The sequence below is a fragment of the Marmota flaviventris genome, chromosome 6 (assembly GCF_047511675.1).
Source record: "Marmota flaviventris isolate mMarFla1 chromosome 6, mMarFla1.hap1, whole genome shotgun sequence".
Lineage (NCBI taxonomy): Eukaryota > Metazoa > Chordata > Mammalia > Rodentia > Sciuridae > Marmota > Marmota flaviventris.
Genome location: NC_092503.1, coordinates 122081334 through 122090650, shown reverse-complemented (window position 1 = coordinate 122090650; position 9317 = coordinate 122081334). Strand labels below are relative to the sequence as shown.

At 46.5% G+C, this 9317-nt stretch overlaps 1 pseudogene; it reads left to right on the top strand.

Annotated features, from left to right (window-relative positions):
* Positions 1–3726: 3726 nt before the first annotated feature.
* On the top strand, positions 3727–7930 carry LOC139706137 (tubulin--tyrosine ligase-like protein 12 pseudogene; annotated as a pseudogene).
* Positions 7931–9317: the final 1387 nt, after the last annotated feature.

Below are 9317 nucleotides of genomic sequence, written 5' to 3'. Positions count from 1 at the left end.
GGCTGTTAACTTGTCTTCTAGAGAAAAAGGCCAAATGTGCAATTATATATCAATTCTTGTGACCAATGGATTTGCTAATGGATTTGGAAGGAACATTATAGTAATTTAGTGACAAGGAACTTTCAGGAAAGGGGTGAATTCAGTAGAGGAAGACTTTAACAGTGAAGTGGATGGGGTACATAATTTTATAGATTCCAGACATCCTCTTTCCCCAGCCACTCTTCCTATTGCCCACTGGGCTGCTGATATATGTGGTCATGGTACCATGGCTGGAGGTTTTGCATGAGCTCAGCAACAAGGACTTACTTTTGCTTTCCAAGGCCAAGTTGGTTGTAGTCAGGCTGCCAACAGCAGGAACAACTCTGATTCCCCATATGGAATACCATTTCCCTTGGTGAATAGAAGCTATCTATGGCAAGTCAATTACACTGGACAGCTACCATCCCTGAAGCAGCAGTGTTTTCTTCTTATTGGAATAGACAATTACCCTCTATGGATTTACCTTCCCTACAGGCAATGCTTTTGCCAAAATTTTGTCTGTGGGTTACAGAATACCTTTGGCATCATCGTGATGTTCCACACGGCATTGCTTCTGATCAAGGAAGTTACTTCACATCCAAAGAAGTAAAGCAATGGGTTGGTGCTCATGAATGTCTTACCATGCTTCCCACCATCCTGAAGCAGGTGTCTTGGTAGAATGGTGGAAGGGTTTTTTGAAGTCAGTTACAGTGCTAACAAGCTTGCACTACCTTGCAGGGCAAGGGCAAGGTTTTCCATAAGCTTGAGTATGCTCTGAATCATTGTCCAATATATAGTGCTATTTCTCTCAGGCCAGGAATCAAATTGGAAATGAAGTGGCCACATGCTCTCTTGCCTCTAGGGACTTATTGGCAAAATTTATGCTTCCTGTACCAGTACCTTTGTGTTTTGCTGGCTTGAGTTCTAACATCCACAGGCAGGAATACTGCCACCACAAGACACATTGAACTGAAAGTTAGGCCAAACCAACAGCCAATCAACAGACTTACTGTGCTGGCTGAAATGATGGATGCTGACTATTTAGGGGAAATTGAACCACTATCCCACAATGGAATGAGGGAAATGGGTCTGGAGAGCAGTAATCCTTGTGACCCTCCTCAAAATGAAATTAGCTTTCAGCATTTTGCGTTTGTACTTGTATATATATGTACAGTTTTGATTTGCATTTTCCTGAATGCAATCTTTATTATTTTAAAATTTCATTTTAAAAATGTACAGTTAAACAATGAGTGGTATTCCTTATTACATATTCATATATGTGCACAATTTAATTTGGTCAATTTCATTTCTTAGTAACTCATCATTCTCTTACCTCCACTCTCCCACTAGTCACTTTCCTTCCTCTACTGGTCTCCATTCTAATTCCATTACTTTCCCATCCCTTCTGAGTGTGGCATTTTGACTTAACAAACTTCTCAAGTTCCATTCATTCCCCTGCAAATGGCATAATTCATTCTTCTTTGTGGCTGAATAAAACACCATTTTGTGTATATACCACATTTTCTTCATCCATTCATCTATTGGCAGGCATCTAGCGTGGCTCCATAATTTGTCTATTGTGAATTGTGCTGTAATGAACAGTGATATGCATGTGTTACTATAGTATGTTCCCTTTAATTCTTTTGGATAAATCATAAAGAGTAGCATAACTGAGTATTATGTTGGTTCCATTCCTGGACTTTTGAATCAGCCTCCATACTGATTTCCATAGTGGTTGTACTAATTTACAGTCCCACTGACACTGAATAAATCTTTTTTCCACAACCTCATCAGTATTATTATTATTTGTATTCTTGATGACTATCATTCTTACTAGATTAAGACAAGATTTCAGCATAGTATTGATTTTTATTTTCCTGAATGCAAATCCCTGTAGCAAAAGATGTTGAACATTTTTAAAAGCCATTTGTATTTCTTCCTTTGAGAAGTATTTATTTGGTTCATTTAGCTTTTGGGGGTGTGGTACCAGGGATTGAACCCAGAGACATTTAAGCACTGAGCCTCATCCCCACCCGTTTTAAAATATTTTATTTACAGATAAGGTCTCAATGTGTTGCTTAGGGCCTTGATAAGTTGCTGAGGCTGGGTTTGAACTCACAATCCTGCCTAGCATCAGAGCCATGGGATTACTGTCTTGTACCACCAAGCCTGGCTCATTTAACCATTTATTGATGGGGGTTTTTTTGTTTTGTTTTGTTTTTGGTTTTGGTGTTAAGTTTTTTATTTCTTTATATATTCTGAATACTTATCTTGTTGGAAGAGTATCTGGCAAAGATTTTCTCTCATTCTGTAGGCTCTCTCTTTATGGCTTGAATAATTTCCTTTGCTGTTCAGAACCTTCTCACTTTGATGCCATACATTTTATTAATTCTTGGTATTATGCCCTGAGCTTTAGGAATCCTATAGAGAAAGTCATTCTCTTTGCTTATATGGAAGAGTTTTACCCTGTTTTCTTCTAGCAATTTCAAAGTTTTTGTTGTAATTCCTGGGTCTTATTTCCATTTCAAATTGACTTTTGTACAGGGTGAGATATTGAAATGTTCTTTCATTCTTCTACCTTGGATATTCGTTTTTCCCAACACCATTTATTTAAAAGGCTGTTATTTCTTTCATGTATGTTTTTGGTGCTTTTGTCAAAGATCAGATGACAGACAACATCTGTCTGGATTTGTCTCTCTATATTCTATTCAGTTGCATTGATCTATGCATCTATTCTTATTTCAGTACCATGCAGTTTTTGTTACTATAGGTTTGGAGTATAATTTGAAGACAGGTATTGTGATGCTTCCAGAATTTTTTTCTTAGAATAGTTTTGGGACTGTCTTTGTGGGAGTTTTTTTGTTTGTTTGTTTGCTATGAATAATGTAATTGAATTTTGATTGGGACTGCATTGAATCAGTAGATTGCTTTTGGTAATATGGCCATTTTAGCAATACTAATTCTGTATATCCATGAACATGGGAAAGCTTTTCATCTTTTACTGGCTTCTCAATATTTTTCCTCAGTGTTGTTAATTTTCAATGTAGAGATTGCTTATTTGAGATTTTTTAATGTTGATACTCATAAACTTTCTTCTGACAGCTGCCTTCTTAGTCTCCTAGAGATTGTGATATATTTCTTTTCAGTTGATTTTTAAAAGTTCTCCCCTGATATTTTCTATCACTTGTTAAAATGTCCAAAGTGTATTGCTCAATCTCAGTGTGTTTATATAGTTTCTATAGTTTTTAATGCTGTGGATTTGTATTGATTACATTATGATCTGATAAGATGAAAAGAATTATTTTTTTTTATTTGCTAAGACTTGTTATTTGATGCAATATATGATCCATTTTGGAGAAGCTTCCATGAGCAGCTAAAAGTAACGTGAATTTGATTATTGTTGGCTGAAATATTCTAAAGATATCTGTTGGGTACATATGAATAAATTTTTAGGCCTGAAGAATCTTTTACGAGTTTATACCTGAATGCCCTATCTATGTGAAAATTGTGTTGAAACCACCTAGTATTATTATACTGCGGTGGCCTATCTGAGTCTTTAGGTCAAGCAGTATCTATTATATGTAATTAGGTGCACTGACATTTAGAGTATAAATATTTACTCTGTTTTCTCTTGGTTTGGATTGTTCTCTTTACCAGTGTAGATTTTCTCTTCTGAGTAATTTTGGCTTGAAGTCAACTAAGTCGGATATGAGTAGCTAGTCCTACTTACTTTAGGGTTCTGTTTACATGGAATATAATTTTCCATTCTTTCACTTGCCTTTGAATACTTTTGCCTGTGTCAAGGGTCATACAGACACCATACAATGAGGTCTTATTTTTTTTAACACTTTGTAACAGCATCCATATTTCAATGGATGATGTGACCACTTAAATTCCTATAAAGAGAAGATAGATATGTATGAATTCTTGCCATTTTGATTGATTTCTAATGTTTAATTTGATTCTATTTTTTATTTGCTTAGCAACACTTGTGGGAAGTCACTTTGAATGATTCGTGTTCTCTGTCCCAGAGCAGAGAGGCTTTGACCATCACTACATCTCATAGTGACCTGGACATTGCCCCAGTCCTGGAAGTTTGAGGATGCATCTTTAGATGTAGATGTGTCACCCCATGGACTGAGCTAGGCTCACCTGTTCTTTTGTGATATTATCCCTTTGCCCTATTTGGGATAGAATGTTCTATGGAAACACTTTGTGTGTACCCTTCTCTTGCTCTCCCTTTGGGTATGGACTTCCTAGATGTCAATCAACCTGCTGACAGCAGACATAAGGAAGCTAGACTCAACCCCTTGAAACCTGACCCCTTGCGTCATTTGAATGGCTTCTCCTTAGCTTGGCTCCAATGTACTCTTTCTTGCTTTATTCAAAATACCTGAGAGCGGCGGCGGAGCGGCTGGCGGGCCGGCCTGGGGGCGGCGGCTCCACATTTGCGCTGGCTCTGGCTCGGGCCGAGGCGCCATGGAAGCCGAGCCGGGCCGGAGCGCGGCAGCCGGGGCCGGGCACCAGAGGAAGGCGCGCGGGCCCTGGCCGAGTTCGCGGCGCTGCACGGCCCGGCGCTGCGCGCCTCGGGCGTCCCGGAGCGGTACTGGGGCCGCCTGCTGCACAAGCTGGAGCACGAGGTCTTCGACGCCGGGGAGATGTTCGGGATAATGCAGGTGGAGGAGGTGGAAGAGGAGGAGGATCCAGCTGCCGGGGAGGCACGAAGGAAGCAGCCCAACCCCGGGAGTGAACTGTGCTACAAGGTCATCGTGACCAGTGAAAGCGGGCTTCGGGCCGCAGACCCCAACAGCATCTTCCTCATCGACCTCGCCTGGACGTGTCGCGTGGAGCATGCCCGCCAGCAGCAACAGCAGGTGCCAGGGCTGCTGCACCGCATGGCCTCCTTGATGGGCATCGAGTTTCATGGTGAGCTGCCCAGCCTGGAGGCTGTGGCCCTGGTGCTAGAAGATATGTGGAAGTTCAACCAGACCTACCAGGTGGCCCATGGGACAGCTGAGGAGAAGGTGCCGGTGTGGTACATCATGGACGAGTTTGGCTCGCGGATCCAGCACGCAGACGTGCCCAGCTTCGCCACGGCACCCTTCTTCTACATGCCCCAGCAAGTGGCCTACACGCTGCTGTGGCCGCTGAGGGACTTGGACACAGGCGAGGAGGTGACCCGGGACTTTGCCTACGGAGAGGCAGACCCTCTGATCCGGAAATGCATGCTGCTGCCCTGGGCCCCCACCGACATGTCAGACCTCAGCTCCTCCACGCCCGAGCCGCCCGCCGAGTACTACCAGGCCATTCTGGAGGAGAACAAGGAGAAACTGCCACTTGCCATCAGCCCTGCAGCCCATCCCCATGACCACGTCTTCAAGGTCCACACGGACGTGCAGCAGGTGCTCAGCCACCTCACCCACCCACGCTTCACCTTCACCCCGAGCGAGGCAGACGCCGACATCCTCTACCACTTCTCCCACTTCAAGGACTACAGGAGCCTCAGCCAGGAGCGGCCGCAGGTGCTGCTGAACCAGTTCCCCTGCGAGAACCTGCTGACCGTGAAGGACTGCCTGGCTTCCATCGCACGCCTGGCAGGGGGCCCCGAGGGCCCCCCCTGGTTGCCCCGGACCTTCAACCTGCGCACGGAGCTGCCCCAGTTTGTCAGCTACTTCCAGCAGCGGGAGAGGCGGGGGGAGGACAACCACTGGATCTGCAAGCCCTGGAACCTGGCCCGCAGCCTGGACACCCATGTCACCAGGAGCCTCCCCAGCATCATCTGGCACCGGGAGAGCACTCCCAAGGTGGTATCCAAGTACATCGAAAGCCCGGTCCTGTTCCTTAGAGAAGACGTGGGCAGCGTCAAGTTCGATGTCCGCTATGTGGTGCTGCTGCGCTCTGTGAAGCCGCTGCAGCTGTTTGCCTATGACGTGTTCTGGCTACGCTTCTCCAACCGGCCCTTCTCACTTGACGACCTTGACGACTATGAGAAACACTTCACCGTCATGAACTACGACCCAGACGTGGTGCTGAAGCAGGTACACTACAATGAATTCATCCCTGAGTTTGAGAAGCAATACCCAGAGTTCCCCTGGAGTGGTGTCCAGGCTGAGATCTTCCGGGCCATCATGGAGCTGTTCCAGGTGGCATGTGCCAAGCCACCACCCCAGGGCCTCTGCGACTACCCCGCATCCCGGGCCGTGTACGCCATTGACCTCATGCTGAAGTGGGACAGCCTCCCTGATGGAAAGCGGGTGATGCAGCCCCAGATCCTGGAGGTGAACTTCAACCCAGACTGTGAGCGAGCCTGCAGGTACCACCCCAGCTTCTTCAACGATGTCTTCAGCACCCTGTTTCTGGACCAGCCCAGCGATTGCCATGTCACCCGCCTCGTCTAGGGCCTCCCACCTGTTCTTGCTGGCCAGGTTGGGGCCTCAGTTCTCTGAGCTCCTCCTGCCAAGACCCTGACCTGCCACCTCCTCTTCTCCAGTCCCTGACCAAGTCATAGCCTCAGCCCAAATCCTCTGCCTTCCCGGCCCTGTCCCTGTATCACCCACTGGGATTGAGGGTCCTCCTCTCTGCTATGGGTCAGTGAGGACACCACTGGGGCCAAGTGGTACCCCAGCCCCCTCTATACCCCTCACCACTGACTACGTGAGTGAGTCCCCAACTTTATCAAGGGCTTTGTTCCTGGCACCGGGAGAGTGTGGATCCTGGGCTGCTGTTTCCAGAGGTTAGGGGACAAGGGTTCCTTAGAAATGGGGCTCTGAGGGAAATGTTTGGGAACTCTGCATAGAATGAGGCCTCGTTGGGTCTCTTTCCACAGTGTGCCCTCTTGCCTCATGGCTCCCCCAAGCGGGGTGACAGATGCCCCAGAAAGCCTGGGAAACCCTGGCCACCAGCCACACTCCAGCCCCCACCAGCAGACCTCTGCCCATGGCCACGCAGGAGGGCCGGCTTCTCCCTTCTCATGTTTGAGAGTGGCCTGTCCTCTGGAAAGTTGGCCTACTCGAGTTCCCACCAGGGCCCACCTGCTCACCAGACACCTCGCCACCCTCTGAGATGGGCTGAGGTGCTCTGGAGAGGGTCTCAAGGATGAGTGTGGGTGGCAGAGCACCAGGCAGGAGTGGCTGAGAAATGGCCGTGGCTAACAAGATGATTCCAAGGAGGACCTCAGTTCAAGACAGGTGCTGTTGTCACTAAGGTCCAGAGTCAAAGTGTGGGCATTTTGTTTTTTAACTTATGGGAAGAAAATGTAAAATTTTAGTTCTTTCCTAATTTTTTTCTGGAATTTGTGGTCACGTGTTAGCGTTCCTTTGTTTCATGGTCTTGGAGTGTTGTTCTGTGGTCCTGAGGATGGAACCCAGGGCTTCTCACTTGCTAGACAAGTGCTGTACCACTGAGCTACATCCCCAGCCCTTTTTCATTTGGGGACAGGATCTCACTAAGTTGCTCAGGCTGGCCTTGAACTTGTGATTCTCCTGCCTCAGCCACTCAGTAGCTGGATCACAGGTGTGTGCCCAGCAGCTGCCAATGGTTCCGGTGTAGCTGCAGTGCAGTGGGCAAGTCTGTGTCCAGGTAGGCAAGAGCTGCTTCCAGAACTTTCCAGCACACAGGAGGACAGGACAGGGATGTGGTGTCTGTTTCATTTTTGAAGCTAAAAGCAATTCTTTTCATAACAAAACTGGGTGTGATTCTGCCCACCATCTGTCTCCAGACACATGGACCACCTCTTTGACTCCCCTCACCCTTTAGCTGGACATGGCCCTCCCTCCGCCCAGCAGGGCCATGGCTGTGGAGGGCAGGGTTGATGCCGCCTCTGGTTTCCTCACCTGGAGGGTGGGCTGCTAGCCTCCCAGCTCCCACCCTGCTTAATTTGTACTGCAATAAAGTATGGCTTCTTCTTTGAAAAAAAAAAATACCTGCATTTCTGGGTCTCTTGATGTCCAATATTGAACTTTAGTGAATTCCCTCAGGCACCCACTTCAATGAAACACAGAACTCCTGCTGCTTCTATTCTGAGCTGTGGAGCAAGTGGAAAGTACAGCCTTCCTCTATTCTGCCATCTTTGATTCCTCGTTCTGTATAAAACTTAAATATTTAAGTCATAAAAACATGGATCCCATTCTTTGCTCCAAGAAGTAAGAAATGGGTCTGGGTACAGTTTCAGAGAGCAGCAGAGAGATATTTTTTCTTCACTACCTGCATCTTCCACCTGGCTGTACCCCTGGAAGAGAGAACAACATGATCTTTCAACATTATGTCTTGTCATTGACAATATACATCCCTTTTCTCCTCAAGAGAAAAACACATTTAAATGTGGATTTAAGACCCCTCCCACTCTGACACTGATCACTGACCTCAGTGGTCCCTATCTGGCCAAGCACCAGGATGGCTGGTGGGCTTGTTACAAAACACTCAATCCTGTCCACAGACCAAATATCTCAGATCAGTAGGCTGGACTAAGGAGAAGGATGGAGATGCCCTCTATCCTACTGCCAATGTGCCAGCCTCACCTGTATTTCCAGGATAGATCTCAGTTCAATGTCTACACTGAGTGCCTGCTATGTCCCTTCTCTCATATGCCCTTTCCAGAGTCCTCTGCTGCTCCACTGAGGGCAACTCCATCCTTCTCTTTTTGCAGTCTGATATAAGGGGTGCACCACTGATTCTTCCTTCTTATACCCCAGCTTCTGTCCATTAGGAAGTGCTGGGAAGGCAATCCACAGAAGGGATCTAGGATCCTATCACCCCCACCATTTCCACTACTGACACACCAGGGATGAGACTGGCCTCTCTAGTCAAGAACAGAACACTGGTTCCCTGCAGTTTCTACTGCCTTTCTTGATTCTCTTTGGCATTGTCTTCTCATCATAGAATCCATAGTGCCTTCTACAACACAAGTCTTTTTATAAGGGAAGTTCTATTATGATCCTCCTGTGCTCAAGCTGTCTTCTAACTCTCTGACTCACACAGAAAAAAAGATTCAAAGACTTCCAGGAACTTTCAGGCCTACAGGATCTGAACACATCATTGGCCTCTACTCAGTGACCCTACTCAGGGCACACCAGAGTACTTACTCTCCAATGACCACAAGGACATGTTCCTGCCCCAGTGCATTTGCATGCGATTTCTCTATGACTGGAAAGAACTTGATCCTGACATCATCAAGATGATTTCTTATGTTCTTCATCTAAGTCATGTCCACCTGCTGAGGGGTGGATATCAGTTTTCTTAGTCTCCACAGAGGTTAAAAAGCCATGGAAATTACCACAAGCCAAATGGCTTTATGTAGTTCC